Consider the following 21,950-nt stretch of genomic DNA (forward strand, 5'->3'; position numbering starts at 1 on the left):
TAGAATGGTTATCTATCAAACATGCATTGATACACAGCTAGCTACACGGCTAGCAATAGTTTCTGGAGACTGGCGAGTAATGCTTGAGCATTCAATTAAATGGTGCTTTGTTGTGTCGAGGACAGCAGCCGACGAAATATGCATAATTCATACATCTATACGATCAACTGTTAAGCTCGATCGAATTTCGCAGTATTTTCAGAGACACTTTGCTGCCAACTTATTTTATGAGTTTTCAATCATACAGAGCGCTTTATAATTGATTCTTTTACAGCCAATTTTAGCTGACGATACATGTTTTCCATACAAAACAAGAACAATAGCATTAAAATTTGGATAGATATGATACATAACGGTTTAAGTGAGTGTACTTCCATCATACAATTAACATCATCAGTTATACAAAGCGTTACGTTTTGTCGGGCCTTATAGCGTTCGTTAAAGTGTAATACAAATGTCGTGCATCAGTTATACAAAGCGAATCTACCGATGTCAATTCAATAAGTTCACTATTCATGATAAGATGTTATATTGTAATGTAATTTTTTTAAGAATAAAAATTCATAAAGAATCAATCAATTTACTTGCCATATTAGGATAATTGCCTATTTTACCAGAATCGTAATGTGATATCAGTCATATATGGCGAACAAGAAAAAAAAAGATAAGTTAAATTTTTGAAATTATTCGTGTTATCACAATGACATTATTGATCCCATATTGTTTAAGTTATAGATTAAACGTCAAATTAAGGCTACGTGTGTGTCTGTACAAAACTTAAAGGACTTGGCACAATTTTGCAACGTTGAGTTATAATATTTATATTTATAATATATAAATATTTTGAAATATTATTACGGTCATTGAGGCAATCAGCTTGTCAAATGAATTATAAATGATGATTAATGTTTAGGAAGTTTAGATGCGTGGTTTCAAATCACTCGTGCTTCGCACTCGTGAATTATTCCCTACGCATCTTAACTTCCGGCCGTAGGTTATTCGACAACAAACTATAACGTACACGAATTATTTCTTAAACAACGCGGAAATGGAATTCCAGCGCAAACACCTTTAAGTCAGTATACGTCGTCGTTTATGCAAATGAGGCGCAGTTCTCATTTTTAGAGGATATGCAGAATGTCTTTTACCTTCTTAACTTAACAAAACTAATGACCAATGTGTCGTGGTGCATATAATATAATTAACCCCGTATAGGGTATTTGGTATTAAGCGGCGACTGTTACATGTGTTAAGGGAAATTACTTCTAGAAGGATTTTTTTCTCAGAATTCACGATTTGACAATTTCGAAACATTTTGTCAAAGGTTTAAAAGAAATTGTTTGTCATTGGCCTAAAAATCACTTCATATTATAGCTTAGTCATACACTAACGTAACGTTTTCATTTAAAATATATAATCGTCAAAAATTGATACAAATATCATCTATTAAATACGAAACGGTCAAATGATTATGTAGTGTTTTTTTGTTCTCGTTATTTTCCTTTAAATGTGTGTCGCAGTTTGGTTTAAAAGCTCTAAAATAAAATTATCGGCGGAATAGTCGAAACGATATTTCAGTAGTTTTAAGCCGCACGACCCCGGTGGAGCCATCATTTTTTCAATGCTCTGTTAAATTGGCGATTCTGACTAAGATCACCTTTTGACGTATATAAATTGACGTTATTATGCAGAGGAAGAAATCCATTTCCAATAGTGCAGGACAAATTTCCTAGATATAACGAGAGGCATGGTTGTCAACAGCAGTCCATTTCCGCATATGGAAGTATTCGTAAAATGGTTACGGCGGTAGGCCGGGCGGTATAGGGAACTCTCAAGAAAAGAGATAAACAACACCATTTGTTTAACAGTAATAGCTCATTAGACAAGTGTTAAACAACAAACCTTTAAATTTTACACTTATTGCATGATGTTATCGTATTAAATGTATTTGCCAGTATGACCTTAGTAGATCCATGCTGTGTCTTAAAGCAAAAATATGTTAAACTATTTTCAAAGGAAATATAAATATAAATGCAATACTAATTACACGTCTCCATTGCCTCAAACGTGTATGCAGCCAAAGAAATCTTCTCGGGTCTACCAATCTCTTTGGATATTTTATGGTTGATTGTGTAGAAATAATAAAAGCCAAATAGAAATAAATTTGTTCTGCAAAATGTGCAACTATAGGCAAATTGCAGGGTTAAACTTGTTATTATAAGGTCTATGTCCCCAGCGTCTTCTGATGCCGATAGGCAAGAAGCGAATGACGATCACACGTTTAATATAGCATCAATAGTGCTTCCTACAAAGCTTTGATACTTGCACGGATGATGTGTTTAAAAACTTTCAACACATCAACAATATTTAATTAAGAAAGAACGAATTCTTCCCAATTCTTCGCCTTGCAGTTGGTGTTGTACATGAATGCATTTTGACGGGTAAACGGGTAAAATAAATAAACGTAATTACCTGTAAAGGTATTCAGTCAGTCCGGAAAGGAAAAGTAGTCATATGAGCCTTGTTTTAGAAAAACTGGGCTTTATGCATGAGCGTCAAGTGTTGTTCTAGATTAGACTGTACAGAAACGACACTTACCGCCTTAACTGGGTTTTCAGTAAACATATAATTATATGTATATTATAATCATTAACATTATGAAATTTTGAGTGTAACTTCCTGCGTTGTTTATGGTTCTTTCATTCAACAATAGGTCACGGATGTCGGATTATCTAATTTCCTGTAATCGTGTCGATCCCTGCATTAGCAAATCATTTTTAAATTCATATAATCATCATGAAATCTCAATAAAACATCATCAATATTCGTTTAATATAACTGATCAACTAGGAATAATTCCCACGTGCATTGCGTTGTGTGAAGTAGCAACTGGGCTTTATTGATCGTTGTCGATTGATTAAGAGATTACAGAGATAACGGTCTGTGTTAATTTATTTTATTACGGACTATATTTTAAGCAATTAAAGCCATGGTGTCAGCGAAATTCGTCGATGTCAGTGTCAATTCATGATATTTGATATAGTAAGTAGCCTTGTTAATTAGTAAAAAAGTATTCAATTGCAATTTTATCCTGTTTTGTTATATAAAACGCCTAATTGAAATTATTGTGTATTGGAAATGTAATAAATATTTAGTGTTTTTTTTAATTTTAAAATCAATATTGCTTACAGTGGGTTTCTTTTAGGAATCTCGAATGAGGCCTAACGTCAGGCCCAACGAGGAGATGAGGTATTGCATTTCATATGCAGACAGTGTGAGGAAACAAACTGGCCAGAAATCACCGACACCGATGCGGATGAAGGAGCTATCACCAGCACTGACCAACAATCGATGGACAACTCGACATCTACAGATGTATCGTCTATCGCTGCTGATCTCGAAACGTTGTATCGGACATTCAAACAACGCAACTTCGACGTGACAATGAAACCGACATAGACGTTCATATTATATATATATTCGTACTGGACTTTTAGTTAGGCCTAGCCACCGCCTACCGAAACAAACAGGTCATCCAACAGTACGTTCGGCAGTTGATGGCCTTGCCGTTCCTGCCAGCCGGACACATTTCCGAAATGTTTCGCCAGCTTTAAATAGGCCCGTGCAAACACCGTCAAACTGACGCAGCTAATAGACTTCGTCAATCGCCGATGGATCAACAATAACATCTTACGTGTGGAAGATTGGAGCGTCTTCAGGCGTTCGATTCGAACGAATAATGATGTTGAAGGTAATTGCAATACCGGTATACATTTGATTTTTATTCATACAATTCTTCTCAATTTTCTATTGAATTGGTTAAATAACGCACGCAAATTTTAAATAATGTTTGCATTGATTTCAGGATGGCATGATTGGCTCAACAGCCAGGCACATCATGGCGAAGTGCCTTTTTACGTGCTGTTTCCAGCCCTGCGCAAGGAAGACGAGATGGTGGACATCAGCGTGCGAACGGACCCAGGGCGAACAGGATTTAGGGCGAATGAGAATAAGGGCGAACTGAAATTAGGGCGAACGGACCGATTGCGACAGGTGTCAGACAATAGTGAACATTAAGTTGGCAACCAACAAAATATGCCTGTAATATGATTTGTATCATCAACATGAACAATAGTTTACCTGTAATAGAATTAAATTGAAAGTTGGTTTATACCTGAGATACTTGATATGAATCTATGTTCATTTGAATATTAGTATGAGTATAAGTATAAAGTATTTCCTCATTGATAAAAAACTGCAATATTATGTGTGGATATTAATTTTAGTTTGAGTATTTGTATAAAGTAAGTGTTTCTCGATTAATTAATAATACCGCAATCATACATGTTGATATTTTATTTCGGGGTGACACAACGGCCATCTGGCAAGCATTGTGAATCTTTATTGACCATGCGTTTACGATTAAAAGACCCCAGAAGGAAAAGTATCCTCTATGTCATAGCTCCACCTAACGCAATCTAGGTTGAACACATGTTTGTACCCTTAGACCCACCAACGTCAACATTGCTCATATAAAGCGGTAACATGTCAACGAGGATTCATTCATAGCTTTTTAAAGGCTTTTGTTTTTATCTGACTTATGAATTTTGGAGTTAATGTTTCGCTACCAGCTTTTTACGATCTCAGCTGATATGTGTTTTTTGGGAAATGCCAATTGAACATCTGAGTTGCTACGCAGAAGCGGTCTTGCTTGTACGCATACAAGTTCTGGATTCGAAATCTGGGACTGGCACACTGTTTAATATAACTTTTCTATTTCTCTTATAAAGATGTTCAACTTTTCCAAATAATATAGTTTTGATGTTAAATTTATAAATTGAATGGCATTTGTTCAACAATAAGGACATTTGTAATCAAACCCTTTTACGTTAGTAACCGTATACGAATAATAGATATTATCCAGGAAGACACCACGTGATGCTATACAAAGAGAAGATTAATGCTGACAAGCTTTATCAATTATTTCAATAATTTAACATGAGCGTCACATTGAGACAGTGTATCCTTAACAAGAACTATTAAGTTTGTGTTTTCATCAATGTAGAGGCTGTTTGCAATATATTGTTTTTTATTTATATGAAATTCATTTATATTGCATGCACTTGGTAATCAAATAGAGAGCTTGTCTGTCAAAATTTTCATTTGTCATTATAAACGGCTGTAAATATTTTTACCTTACTAAGCAACATCAGCGGTTATTGGTTTGTTCAATTGTTTTTAATGAAATGAACTCTAATATAATGGAACACAGTGACGTCAACGCATTCGTTAATTATTTGTACACTTTTCTAGAATGGTTATCTATCAAACATGCATTGATACACAGCTAGCTACACGGCTAGCAATAGTTTCTGGAGACTGGCGAGTAATGCTTGAGCATTCAATTAAATGGTGCTTTGTTGTGTCGAGGACAGCAGCCGACGAAATATGCATAATTCATACATCTATACGATCAACTGTTAAGCTCGATCGAATTTCGCAGTATTTTCAGAGACACTTTGCTGCCAACTTATTTTATGAGTTTTCAATCATACAGAGCGCTTTATAATTGATTCTTTTACAGCCAATTTTAGCTGACGATACATGTTTTCCATACAAAACAAGAACAATAGCATTAAAATTTGGATAGATATGATACATAACGGTTTAAGTGAGTGTACTTCCATCATACAATTAACATCATCAGTTATACAAAGCGTTACGTTTTGTCGGGCCTTATAGCGTTCGTTAAAGTGTAATACAAATGTCGTGCATCAGTTATACAAAGCGAATCTACCGATGTCAATTCAATAAGTTCACTATTCATGATAAGATGTTATATTGTAATGTAATTTTTTTAAGAATAAAAATTCATAAAGAATCAATCAATTTACTTGCCATATTAGGATAATTGCCTATTTTACCAGAATCGTAATGTGATATCAGTCATATATGGCGAACAAGAAAAAAAAAGATAAGTTAAATTTTTGAAATTATTCGTGTTATCACAATGACATTATTGATCCCATATTGTTTAAGTTATAGATTAAACGTCAAATTAAGGCTACGTGTGTGTCTGTACAAAACTTAAAGGACTTGGCACAATTTTGCAACGTTGAGTTATAATATTTATATTTATAATATATAAATATTTTGAAATATTATTACGGTCATTGAGGCAATCAGCTTGTCAAATGAATTATAAATGATGATTAATGTTTAGGAAGTTTAGATGCGTGGTTTCAAATCACTCGTGCTTCGCACTCGTGAATTATTCCCTACGCATCTTAACTTCCGGCCGTAGGTTATTCGACAACAAACTATAACGTACACGAATTATTTCTTAAACAACGCGGAAATGGAATTCCAGCGCAAACACCTTTAAGTCAGTATACGTCGTCGTTTATGCAAATGAGGCGCAGTTCTCATTTTTAGAGGATATGCAGAATGTCTTTTACCTTCTTAACTTAACAAAACTAATGACCAATGTGTCGTGGTGCATATAATATAATTAACCCCGTATAGGGTATTTGGTATTAAGCGGCGACTGTTACATGTGTTAAGGGAAATTACTTCTAGAAGGATTTTTTTCTCAGAATTCACGATTTGACAATTTCGAAACATTTTGTCAAAGGTTTAAAAGAAATTGTTTGTCATTGGCCTAAAAATCACTTCATATTATAGCTTAGTCATACACTAACGTAACGTTTTCATTTAAAATATATAATCGTCAAAAATTGATACAAATATCATCTATTAAATACGAAACGGTCAAATGATTATGTAGTGTTTTTTTGTTCTCGTTATTTTCCTTTAAATGTGTGTCGCAGTTTGGTTTAAAAGCTCTAAAATAAAATTATCGGCGGAATAGTCGAAACGATATTTCAGTAGTTTTAAGCCGCACGACCCCGGTGGAGCCATCATTTTTTCAATGCTCTGTTAAATTGGCGATTCTGACTAAGATCACCTTTTGACGTATATAAATTGACGTTATTATGCAGAGGAAGAAATCCATTTCCAATAGTGCAGGACAAATTTCCTAGATATAACGAGAGGCATGGTTGTCAACAGCAGTCCATTTCCGCATATGGAAGTATTCGTAAAATGGTTACGGCGGTAGGCCGGGCGGTATAGGGAACTCTCAAGAAAAGAGATAAACAACACCATTTGTTTAACAGTAATAGCTCATTAGACAAGTGTTAAACAACAAACCTTTAAATTTTACACTTATTGCATGATGTTATCGTATTAAATGTATTTGCCAGTATGACCTTAGTAGATCCATGCTGTGTCTTAAAGCAAAAATATGTTAAACTATTTTCAAAGGAAATATAAATATAAATGCAATACTAATTACACGTCTCCATTGCCTCAAACGTGTATGCAGCCAAAGAAATCTTCTCGGGTCTACCAATCTCTTTGGATATTTTATGGTTGATTGTGTAGAAATAATAAAAGCCAAATAGAAATAAATTTGTTCTGCAAAATGTGCAACTATAGGCAAATTGCAGGGTTAAACTTGTTATTATAAGGTCTATGTCCCCAGCGTCTTCTGATGCCGATAGGCAAGAAGCGAATGACGATCACACGTTTAATATAGCATCAATAGTGCTTCCTACAAAGCTTTGATACTTGCACGGATGATGTGTTTAAAAACTTTCAACACATCAACAATATTTAATTAAGAAAGAACGAATTCTTCCCAATTCTTCGCCTTGCAGTTGGTGTTGTACATGAATGCATTTTGACGGGTAAACGGGTAAAATAAATAAACGTAATTACCTGTAAAGGTATTCAGTCAGTCCGGAAAGGAAAAGTAGTCATATGAGCCTTGTTTTAGAAAAACTGGGCTTTATGCATGAGCGTCAAGTGTTGTTCTAGATTAGACTGTACAGAAACGACACTTACCGCCTTAACTGGGTTTTCAGTAAACATATAATTATATGTATATTATAATCATTAACATTATGAAATTTTGAGTGTAACTTCCTGCGTTGTTTATGGTTCTTTCATTCAACAATAGGTCACGGATGTCGGATTATCTAATTTCCTGTAATCGTGTCGATCCCTGCATTAGCAAATCATTTTTAAATTCATATAATCATCATGAAATCTCAATAAAACATCATCAATATTCGTTTAATATAACTGATCAACTAGGAATAATTCCCACGTGCATTGCGTTGTGTGAAGTAGCAACTGGGCTTTATTGATCGTTGTCGATTGATTAAGAGATTACAGAGATAACGGTCTGTGTTAATTTATTTTATTACGGACTATATTTTAAGCAATTAAAGCCATGGTGTCAGCGAAATTCGTCGATGTCAGTGTCAATTCATGATATTTGATATAGTAAGTAGCCTTGTTAATTAGTAAAAAAGTATTCAATTGCAATTTTATCCTGTTTTGTTATATAAAACGCCTAATTGAAATTATTGTGTATTGGAAATGTAATAAATATTTAGTGTTTTTTTTAATTTTAAAATCAATATTGCTTACAGTGGGTTTCTTTTAGGAATCTCGAATGAGGCCTAACGTCAGGCCCAACGAGGAGATGAGGTATTGCATTTCATATGCAGACAGTGTGAGGAAACAAACTGGCCAGAAATCACCGACACCGATGCGGATGAAGGAGCTATCACCAGCACTGACCAACAATCGATGGACAACTCGACATCTACAGATGTATCGTCTATCGCTGCTGATCTCGAAACGTTGTATCGGACATTCAATATCAAACAACGCAACTTCGACGTGACAATGAAACCGACATAGACGTTCATATTATATATATATTCGTACTGGACTTTTAGTTAGGCCTAGCCACCGCCTACCGAAACAAACAGGTCATCCAACAGTACGTTCGGCAGTTGATGGCCTTGCCGTTCCTGCCAGCCGGACACATTTCCGAAATGTTTCGCCAGCTTTAAATAGGCCCGTGCAAACACCGTCAAACTGACGCAGCTAATAGACTTCGTCAATCGCCGATGGATCAACAATAACATCTTACGTGTGGAAGATTGGAGCGTCTTCAGGCGTTCGATTCGAACGAATAATGATGTTGAAGGTAATTGCAATACCGGTATACATTTGATTTTTATTCATACAATTCTTCTCAATTTTCTATTGAATTGGTTAAATAACGCACGCAAATTTTAAATAATGTTTGCATTGATTTCAGGATGGCATGATTGGCTCAACAGCCAGGCACATCATGGCGAAGTGCCTTTTTACGTGCTGTTTCCAGCCCTGCGCAAGGAAGACGAGATGGTGGACATCAGCGTGCGAACGGACCCAGGGCGAACAGGATTTAGGGCGAATGAGAATAAGGGCGAACTGAAATTAGGGCGAACGGACCGATTGCGACAGGTGTCAGACAATAGTGAACATTAAGTTGGCAACCAACAAAATATGCCTGTAATATGATTTGTATCATCAACATGAACAATAGTTTACCTGTAATAGAATTAAATTGAAAGTTGGTTTATACCTGAGATACTTGATATGAATCTATGTTCATTTGAATATTAGTATGAGTATAAGTATAAAGTATTTCCTCATTGATAAAAAACTGCAATATTATGTGTGGATATTAATTTTAGTTTGAGTATTTGTATAAAGTAAGTGTTTCTCGATTAATTAATAATACCGCAATCATACATGTTGATATTTTATTTCGGGGTGACACAACGGCCATCTGGCAAGCATTGTGAATCTTTATTGACCATGCGTTTACGATTAAAAGACCCCAGAAGGAAAAGTATCCTCTATGTCATAGCTCCACCTAACGCAATCTAGGTTGAACACATGTTTGTACCCTTAGACCCACCAACGTCAACATTGCTCATATAAAGCGGTAACATGTCAACGAGGATTCATTCATAGCTTTTTAAAGGCTTTTGTTTTTATCTGACTTATGAATTTTGGAGTTAATGTTTCGCTACCAGCTTTTTACGATCTCAGCTGATATGTGTTTTTTGGGAAATGCCAATTGAACATCTGAGTTGCTACGCAGAAGCGGTCTTGCTTGTACGCATACAAGTTCTGGATTCGAAATCTGGGACTGGCACACTGTTTAATATAACTTTTCTATTTCTCTTATAAAGATGTTCAACTTTTCCAAATAATATAGTTTTGATGTTAAATTTATAAATTGAATGGCATTTGTTCAACAATAAGGACATTTGTAATCAAACCCTTTTACGTTAGTAACCGTATACGAATAATAGATATTATCCAGGAAGACACCACGTGATGCTATACAAAGAGAAGATTAATGCTGACAAGCTTTATCAATTATTTCAATAATTTAACATGAGCGTCACATTGAGACAGTGTATCCTTAACAAGAACTATTAAGTTTGTGTTTTCATCAATGTAGAGGCTGTTTGCAATATATTGTTTTTTATTTATATGAAATTCATTTATATTGCATGCACTTGGTAATCAAATAGAGAGCTTGTCTGTCAAAATTTTCATTTGTCATTATAAACGGCTGTAAATATTTTTACCTTACTAAGCAACATCAGCGGTTATTGGTTTGTTCAATTGTTTTTAATGAAATGAACTCTAATATAATGGAACACAGTGACGTCAACGCATTCGTTAATTATTTGTACACTTTTCTAGAATGGTTATCTATCAAACATGCATTGATACACAGCTAGGTCACACTGCTCCAAGAGCATTGAACATATTATTGCGATTCAGAAAATACATTTTCACTTTTGTTATGTTGAGTTGCTGTTAGACACATTCTCACTAGATCTGATAATCAAGGGTTTCAAAACATATTGCGGAAATTCCTGGCCATATCTTAAGTTACTATTTTGAATCTTCTTAATTATGGTTTGCTTGTTTTGTTATGCTGACAATGTACATCGCTCAAGTCATAATAAAACACATGTTCTGTTCTCTTCTGTAATAGTTAACATGTAGTTAATTAGTGTTAACGTCACAATCAATTGTACGTGTGTTTGTTTTTACATGTTACCGCCACCGCCATCACAGCCGCCGCCACTGCCGCCACCGCCACCACCACCACCACCACCACCACCACCACCACCATCACCACCACCACCACCACCACCACCACCACCACTACCACCACCACCACCACCACCACCACTACTACCACTACCACCACCACCACCACCACCACCACTACCACCACCACCACCACCACCACCACCACTACTACTACCACTACCACCACCACCACCACCACCACCACTACTACCACTACCACCACCACCACCACCACCACTACCACCACCACCACCACCACCGCCACCACCACTACTACCACTACCACCACCACCATCAGCACCACCACCTGTATAGGAAGAATCTTAGTTGTTTAGAAATTGACGTTAGAAAAGAGAACTTGCTTCATATTAATGAACTATGAACATTCTTGGAGAAGCTTATTTAAAAGAACGAAATCAAATCATTATTGACCAAAGTATTAGGGAAGCCTGTTAAGTACGAATTAAATGGATATTTGCAAAACCATGAGGCACAACTAATCATTATAATTATGGTCAGACCGTGGTTAACTACTATTTAGGACATTGAATCATATAATCCAATCAATTATCATGATTATTATCATTGTCAAACCATGGTTGAAAGCAACAAACCACGCTGTGTACGAAATATGCTATTATTGTTATTACCATGAACCGAGATTAATGGTAGTCTTTATAAAGACAATGGTCGAAAATGGTAATCAAAGCCGCAATACGCCAAGGCATAAAACATGCTTAACCATGGCTAAAACACAGCTATCTCAAGGTCAACCAAGGTCTTTGAAACGTGGTCCACAATGTTTTAAACTCGGCCATTCATGTTTCTACTCATTTTCACAGGAATGGTGTCTGTTGGAGACCTTTCCGGTGTTATATACTCAACCATTGACCGGAGGTTGCCGTGGTGTAATGGATAAGGTGTCTGCTTTGCGACCGGGTGGTCATGAGTTCAATCCCCACTGTGGGAGCGTTCTTTAGATTCCCCCAAATACACCAAGTACTGGTTCTATGCCCAGGAAACGGACTCGAGAGCGTTTCAATAAGCATGAGGCTTTCGATGCAATCGAGTTAAAATAAATAGGTGTAAACTAACTACTGAGCTGGAGTCCGTTATGTAGGATGTTGCTAGCGAGCCATATTCTGGACCCGGGCATCGGACTTACTGCATCTGATGATATTTTAATCGCCGACTGACGCAAAATATTGCAAAATTAGTGAATTAAGCAATACATTGAGACAGAACCATTTGCCATTGTCAAATATCGCGTTATTAAAAAAAAGTGGCTCATTTCTGGCATAGCGTTCTGTTGTGTTGGAGATATTTAAGAAGGTCTCCAACCTGCCAATACAAAGAATACAATACCATGCAAAAAACGACACATTGATCATGCCAACACATTGATATATGCGTGATATAGCGTTGCCTGAACGTGCTGTTGTGAATAAAATGCTCACAATGTTCTTTTTAAATATTACATTGGTCCACTTTTGAGACGTGCAATATTGGCAACCAGTTTTGCATAATATCTTTGTCTTTGTTTAATGAAATTTATAACAAAATACTATAGCACCAAAGTTGTGTTGTGCCTGACGGGAATTACTATCATATGGCCTTTTAAAACAAAAAAGAACAGGATCTGCCTTTTAACAGCTTAATTACGAATTCATTGGTGAAACACTCATCATACCTTTTGACACTTTTGTCTGAAGCATAATATATGCGTTTACTTGACAATGATGAAGTAGAAACAAGTCGGCGGAGACCAAACACTACGAATAATTCATGAATGTATTAAAATGCTTGCGACGGCAGTACTGAAAGTCTAAACCGTTCCCTTTCATTCGTTATTATGTAATTATTTTAACGTTTGAACATTACGAAATCGCTGAGATACCCACATACGGGTAATAACGTAATATCGTTAGGGCCATCGTGGTTACACATTAAAATCCAGAGGGCGACAATGCGACAACCTGATAGTACGATGACGACAGTGCGGTAGTACGATGACGACAGTGCGATAGTACGATGACGACAATGCGATAGTACGATGGCGACAATGTGACAACGCGATAATACGATGGCGGCAATTTGATAGTCATATCGTACTGTCGCCATCGTATCATCGCTTTGTCGCCATCGTATTATCGCATTGTCGCCATCGTACTATCGCAGTGTCGCCATCGTATTGTCGCACTGTCATTATCGTATTATCGCATTGTCGCCATCGTATTGTCGCACTTTCGTCATCGTTTTTTCGCATTATCGCATTGTCGCATTATCATAATCGTACTATCGCACTGTCGCCATCGTATTGTCGCACTTTTGCCATCGTAATATCGCACTGTCGCCATCGTATTGTCGCACTGTCGTCATCGTACTATCGCACTGTCGTCATCGTACTTTCGCGTTGTCGCATTCTCGCCATCGGACTACCGCATTGTCGCTATCGTACTATCGCACTGTCGTCATCGCACTATCGCACTGTCGTCATCCTACATCGAATTTTCACGTTGTCGCCCTCTGGATTTTAATGTGTAACCACGATGGCAGACAGACAGACAGACAATTGTATTGGCGAATACAATCAGTACATAGCCATTTAAACATTATACATATTTCAATTAAATAACATGTCAAGGAAATGTGATTGATAGAAATTAGTGTACATACGGAAAATGTTCTTAGCATACTAGTATTCGATGTTAACTTAATATTTGGAATCTAACTTTTACTGAAACAATAGATATTAAGTTAAGTATTATGACGGCTGATAAATAACATTTAACCGTTCCTTTTAAAAGAGACAACCAAAGACAATACCAAATATATATTAATATACTTATAATAATTACTAAAAATAACATTTAAGTATTCCAATATAAAGATACCTACAAAAACGACAATACAAAATATGTATTCAATTAATTATAATAACTACTAATTGATAACATATAAGTATTCCTTTAAGAAGATACAAACAGCAATGATACAATTCAACAAATGAACCTGAATTGACAATATCCGTGACATTCAATTGCAGAGATTTTATTAAACAACACACTTGGAAACAAGAGTGCCAAACTGTCACAAGATACGCCCGTTTGGAGGTTTTGGACATCATCTAGACACAACTTCTGACCAAATTTGGTGAAGATCAGAGGAAAACTACTTCAATTAGAGAGCGGATACATTGCTAAATCCTTGAAATGCACTAAGTGACCTCATGGCCTATTTTTGACCCTGCATGACCCATCTTTGAACTTGACCTAAATATCATGTACACACAACTTCTGACCAAATTTGGTGAAGATCGGATGAAAACTACTTCAATTTAAAAAGCGGACACCATGCTTAATCCTTGAAATGCATATAGTTATCCCGTGACCTAGTTTTTAACCCGGCATGATCCATATTTCAACATGACCTAGATATTGTCTAGATATAACTTCTGACCAAATTTGGTGAAGATCGGATGAAAACTTCTTCAGTTAGAGATCGGAAACCATGCTTAATCCTTGAAATGCACTAAGTGACCCTGTGACCTAGGTTTTGACCCGGCATTACCCGTATTCGAACTAGACCTAGATATTGTCTAGATACAACTTCTGACCACGTTTGGTGAAGATCGGATGAAAACTATTTTAAATAGAGAGCGGAAACTGCTGTGGACCCCGACCGCCCGCCCGCCGCCCGCCAAGGGTGAAACTATAATACGTCCCGTTTTGAACAACGGGCGTATAAGAAACGCTTAAGATTAATATCAACAAAAATGTGTTGTTACTGATTCATATTCATAAAGTCGGTTCTATGCTTACTTGCGAAATATATATTCTTCGACAGTCCTAGAAGTTAAGAGTGGTTTGTGGTCTGTATAAGCTGGATGAATTTAAACATACTGGGCCTATTATAATAATACCTTTTCAAAAAGCGTCGGCGTGGTTTTGTATAACAATTACAAATAATGATGAAGTGGAATTCATCCTCAATATCACGACAGTAAGCATGTCTTCTCCTCTTGGGAGTCTATCAGAACCATAACAACCCGTTTCTATCCTTAACCCATGCGACGATAATCGGAGGCGAGAAAAGGCGCGGCGGTAAGTCTTATTAAATAGTTTATTGAGATAAAGTGCTGGTTAAACGAATGGTGGTTGGCGTTTTTGGCTTTATTGGTATTCTCCCCTTTATGGCCGGCGTCGAGTTAAATCCGGGACCGTTTCAAGTGGTAAGAATCTTTGTTTACATTAGAATTTTCAAATTATGATATCCCGCGTATTAAACTTTTTGGATATAAAGAAGTTCAGTCTTTTTTTTTATAGTCAATGTAGTTGATGATAGAACTGACAGAAAATGATGGCGCAGTGCTAAAACAAAATTGTACACAAGAAAATTGAAAACAATGGCCAGAAACTTTACTGATTTAAGTTAAATATGTGTACTCCTCACGATAATCAATATGTCCCTGTGACGCAATCGGTAACGCGTCAGACTCTTGAACCATTGACCACTATTATGTTGTCACTGCGTTGATTCGAACCCCTGTAGGTCCGTGTTTTTTCCCCAAATAACTTCCATCAATGATCCTTTTTATATGTGCTTATGATTTTGTAATAATACTAAACGGTAATATGTAGCGTCAACGATTCCGATAATTTAGGTATAAAATGTGGTTTAAATGGCCTTTAAAACGCACCAGAGACCTTCTAGGTATATAATAAATTCCGGAAGGGCATGCCCCCTGATCCCCCTAGAATGACCTAAGATACTGCATCGGCTAAAATTTGGGTCTGGCTACGCCACTGTGAAATCTCAACATTTTTGCCTATAACAACAGGCTTTCTTCTTGCGAATTAAATCGTTGTAATATATCTTACTTGAACATAATCTTTGTTTTATCTCACATGAGCACAACGTGCTCATTGTGAGCTTTTTGGATCACCTTTTGTCCGTCGTCAACATGTTGGCTTGTTAACACTCTAGAGGCCACAATTATTGTCTGATCTTCATGAAACTTGATCACAAGATATGTCCCAACGATATATTGCACGAGTTCGAGACTGGGTCTTGTTAGGTCAAATACTATGTCACTAGGTCGAATTGAAGAAAAGCTTGTTAACACTCTAGAAGTCACATTTATTGTCCAATCTTCATGAAACTAAGCCCTAACATTTGTCAAAATGATGTCTCAGATGAGTTCGACAATGGTTTTGGAAGGTTGAAAAACATTGCCGCAAGGGGTCGGGGAACTTTCTTTATATGGCTATAGTTAAACCATGTTAACACTCTAGGAGTCACATTTATGGTCGACTCTGCACGTAAATTGGCCAGACTATTCGTTCTTATGATAGCTCGGCTGAGTTCGAAAATGGTTCCGGTCCGTAAAACAATTGGCAGCCAGACGGCGGGGCGGTTTTCCTTATATGGCTATAGTTAAACATTCTTAACACTAGAACTCACAATTATTGTTCAATCTTCATATAATTTGGTCATAAAATTTGTTCTGATGATAGGTCGGCTGAGTACGAAAATGGTTCCGGTCCGTTAAAAACCATGGCCGCGAGGGGGGCTTGGCAGTTTTCTTTATCTGGCTAGAGTAAAATGTTGTTTACAGTCTATGAATTACATTAACTCTTTCAGTGCTGGAACCGAATTTTGAAGGCCATTGCAAACAGTTTGGATCCAGATGAGATGCCACAAAAAGTGGCGTCTCATCAGGATCCAAACTGTTTGCTATTCTGATAGTATTCTTTGAAAAAAATCTAAGAAAATGCTAATTTTATAAATTCAGCAGACGACATTTTAGCAGACGACAAATTTCCCAGCATGCAAAGGGTTAATAGTCCAATCAGCATAACTTACTCAGAGCAGTCTTTCCAATGATAACTCAGCTGAAAAACATGGCCAACAGGGGGGCGGGAAGTTTTCCTTATATGGCTTTATAAAATCCATGTTAACTCTCTAGTTGTAATGATAATGTTGGTGCACATTGATGATGATGATGGTGGTGGTGATGATAATGATGATGATGATGATACTGGTAATTGATTTAGAAACATTAACAACAACCCAAATATCTAATTACAATTATATCATTACTCATTACTCCAATTAATAAGTGCCATTACTTCATATTGTTGTTAGCACATTTGCCTTGTTAATACTCCAGAGGCCACATTTATTGTCCGATCTGCATGACATTTGGTCAAGAGAATGATATCTTGGACGAGTTCGAAAATGATTACGGTTGCTTGAAAAACATGGCCGCCAGGGGGGCGGGGAAATTGTCCTAATATGGCTATGTATGTTTATATTAAAACCTTGTTAACAATCTAGAGGCCACATTTACTGTCTAATCTCCATGCAAATTGGTAAGACGATTCGTGCCAATGATATATTAGACGAGTTTGAAAATGATTTCGGTTAGTTGAAAAACATGGCCGCCAGGGGGCGGGAAATCTTTCCTTATATGGCTTTGGTAAAACCTTGTTAACACTCTAGAGGCCACAATTATTGTACGATCATAATGAAACTTGGTCAGACGATTTGTGCCAATGATATCTTGGACGAGTTCGACTATGGTTTGGGTTGGTTGAATAACATGGCCACCAGGGTGGCGGGGAATTTTTCCTTATATGGCTATAGTAGAACCTTGTTAACACTCATGATACCACATTTATTGTCCGATCTTCGTGCAAATCGGAAAGAAGATTTATCCCAATTATTTGTTGGACGAGATTGAAAATGGTTTCGGTGGCTTGAAAAACATGGCTACCAGAGGGCGGGGCATGTGTCCTTACTTGGCTATTGTAAAACCTTATAATCTCTCGATAGGCCACATTTATTGTCTGATCATCATGAAACTTAGTCAGAAGATTTGTCCCAATGATATATTGGAAGAGTTTGAAAAATGGTTTTGGTTGGTTAAAAAAACATGGCCACCAGGGGGCGGGGAATTTTTCCTTATATTGCTTTACAAGGCTTAAGTAAGTTAAGTGTTAACCCTCTAGAGGCCACAGTTATTGTCAGATCTTCATGAAACTTGGTCCAAAGATGTATCCTAATGGTATCTTGAAATAGTTGGAATATGGTTCCGATTGGTTGAAAAACATGGCCGCCAGTTAGCGGGACATTTTTCCTTTTGTAGCTTTAGTGAAAACTTGTTAATACTCTAAAAGTCACATTTATTGTCCAATCTTGTTCACATTCAATCACAATATTTTTTTAAATTATATATTGAATCAGTTCGAAAATAGTTCCGGTATGTTGAAAAGCCTCGCCATCAAGGGTCTTGGAATTTATCCTAATATGGCTATAGTAAAACCTTGTTAGGACTGTAAAATTGAAATTTAAAGTTCACTCTTCATGAAACTTGGTCAGAACATTTGTTCTAATGCTATCTTGGGGCTGCATTTCGCAGGTCAGTTCCTTTGTATCTCAGGTGAGCGACTTTGTGCCTTTCATGCCCTCTTGTCTTTATTTTGCAGAAATTCAACATAGTGGCACAACCAGTAAAACAACAAAAGTGTTATAAACGAATCTTATTTGACCTTTCATTCACTTATCATTCTCCCTATAAAACTCATGGATACCTCAGCAGTGCAATAGTGTTGAATGATGCCTTCTTGAATAGCCATGGGGTGATTGTGTAACAAGCTTAATGTTCCCTGGAAATTGGCCCCAATTAATTGGGCTCTCACATCAAAAACCTTTGTCTTGATGACAGATGGACACAATTGATAAGATAGACTGCTTATACAGTTTGCACTCATTCAGTTGTGTGTGTGTGATTATCAAAGATTTGCGATTTTAACAGGTTTTATTGTTGTTTCAATTGGAATAATCATTGCAAGGTGAGTTTGCAAATTGTGATGGTAGATTATAAAAACTTTGTTCGAAATGTGAACAATTGGGTCATAAAAAACAACAATATTAAAACATTTTTAAAAAGCACAAACACTGTTTGGTTAGATAGATTAGTTGCTTTGGAAGTATTTTTTTTATAAATTAGTTTATTTATGCTACAGACTTTTCGTGCATTTCAATTTCAAATAGTTTGACAGATGTTCAGATATGATATTTTTTAGCTCGGCTGCTTTAGGAGAAAACCCGAGGTATTGTCTTAGCCAGCTCGTCGTGTCCGTCGTCGTGTCGTCCGCGTCATGCTAAAACCTTAACATTTTGTTAAGGCTTAGAAAATTGGCTCTAAAATCAAAGTGCTTCAACCTACAACTTTGAAACTTCATATGTAGCTTATCCTTGATGAGTTCTACATGTCACACCCATTTTTGGGGTCACCAGGTCAAAGGTCAAGGTCACTGTGACCTCTAAAAAAATCTGACGAGCTTTCATTTATTCAAAACTGCACCCCCAGTCGAGTGTGGCAGCCGTTATGCGGTGCTCTTGTTCAAATTTCTTGTGTGTGTTTACTTCTATATTTTAACTAAAAGAAAAGTTAAGTTTCAAATGTTTGGTAACTAAAACTAAGATCATTTTCGAATTTCTGGTAGATATTGTCATATTCATTTACTTCCTTATTACCGACTTTGATATATGATAACAATTCAACATACTGTATTTAATTATAAATACAACTATTTCATAACCACTATATTGACAAATACAGATAATATCGTTATCTAACACTTTTCTTGCAAAAACAATTTGTAACTAGTAATCCCGTATAACATCCTAAGATGCTGAGATGCTTATCTCATAATTTTAAAGCTTGACAACAATTTGTGAAAAATGTACTTCCATTTCCGTAAACAACGGCGGCCATTTTCGTGGAAGCTGGAATTACCAGGAGTCATACAATATTGAAATTTAAAAGGATAACTGGCTTGTAAAATATGGCTGTTAAAATATTCACATGTTAGGCTGAATATCCGTTTAACAGTTAACATTTTGATTTTTGTTATGGTCTGACGCCATTGTCTGCTAAGCTTGAAAATGATAGATTATATGTTAACATGTTATGGTGAGCGCGTGCATTGAATCGTGTTAAATGATTGATAATTATGATCAGGATCCTTCAAACAATACAGTAGCAAACACAAAATTATCATGAGTAAATAATGAGGAGTTATTCAAAGTAACGTCATGGTAATGTTAAATACACTGACTTATTCATGCAAATAAATGCAAAAATGTTAAATTAACAAAACGTTAACAATTAAGTGAAATGAAATATAAATTGTAAAACAAGTGTGGGTTTACTTTGATGCAAACTGACGACGTTTACTAGTATCTATTGTCAAAAGATTGCAAGTTCGCTCGTTTAAACACGTGCATCGTATTAGTTAATTAACTAGTTAGTGGAATTTCCGAAATATATCCAGAACATTAGGCTCCGACCATGATTTGTTGCACAATCAATCTCACTTCTTTTCTTTCTTGGTCTATTGAAAACATGTCGCGCGTCGTTGTATAATATTTATGTCTTTAGATATTTGCGTAAACGTTCTGCGTGGAAAACCGACCGCGTTACAGGTTTATCATATCCTATTTCATATACTACGTATGGAAATTGATTTTCGATTTTAATCATTACCGTACTTTATTAAAAATAACCAATTACAAAATGAAGTGAAGATTATATATTTGAATGAGTATTTAAATTAATTAAGTGATATTGTATCTGACAATTTAAGTGACTTATTTAACGGTATCTTTGTATCGTGCTTCTTTCCCGATAAGGGGACAGAAGGGATTACAATCCCTTTGGATAAAAACGGTACTGTAAATGATGTCAATAACTATAGTGGGATTACTCTTGTAAGTTTTCTTCCAATATTATTTACCACGATTTAACATGAGCGTATCGAAACTTTTTGCAATGGTAATACTATTATTTCGGATGCGCAGTTCGGATTTCGGAAAGAATATTCGACTGTTAATGCTATTTGTATACGGATGTCAATTGTTCAAAATTATTTAAATGAATATAAACGTGAGTGTTATATACATCGATATGTTAAAATGTTTTGATAGTATATACCAAAATATATTATGGTTGAGCATGTTTGGTCTGGTATTCAAGGCATTTTGCTTAAAATAGTTTCGGGTATGTATGCAAATGCAAATCGCGTGTTAAATCATGTTCTTATTCAGATTACTTTACTTATTCTGTTGGAATGAGGCAAGGGGAGGTAATGTCGCCGATTGTGTTTTCTTTATTTGTTGAAGACTTTGAACTTAACCTACACGTTAGCATTAACTCGGGCTTGAATTTGGACGATATTGTCTTGATTTTATTATCATTTGCTGATGACATGGCTATTTTAGGCAAACCACCTTCTGAAGTTCAAACACATTTAGATAATTATACCTATATTGCAATTCTTGGATATTAAATGTAAATACTGCTAAAACAAATATATATTTTTTTCGGAATAGGGTATATTACAAGACATACAATGGTAATGATATTGAAGTTGTTAACAAAGTTGTATACGGATGTCAATTGTTCAAAATTATTTAAATGAATATAAACGCGAGTGTTATATACATCGATATGTTAAAATGTTTTGATAGTATATACCGAAATATATTATGGTTGAGCATGTTTGGTCTGGTATTCAAGGCATTTTGCTTAAAATAGTTTCGGGTATGTATGCAAATGCAAATCGCGTGTTAAATCATGTTCTTATTCAGATTACTTTACTTATTCTGTTGGAATGAGGCAAGGGGAGGTAATGTCGCCGATTGTGTTTTCTTTATTTGTTGAAGACTTTGAACTTAACCTACACGTTAGCATTAACTCGGGCTTGAATTTGGACGATATTGTCTTGATTTTATTATCATTTGCTGATGACATGGCTATTTTAGGCAAACCACCTTCTGAAGTTCAAACACATTTAGATAATTATACCTATATTGCAATTCTTGGATATTAAATGTAAATACTGCTAAAACAA

This window comes from Dreissena polymorpha, chromosome 6 (genome assembly GCF_020536995.1).
Source record: "Dreissena polymorpha isolate Duluth1 chromosome 6, UMN_Dpol_1.0, whole genome shotgun sequence".
In the NCBI taxonomy this organism is placed as follows: Eukaryota; Metazoa; Mollusca; class Bivalvia; order Myida; family Dreissenidae; genus Dreissena; species Dreissena polymorpha.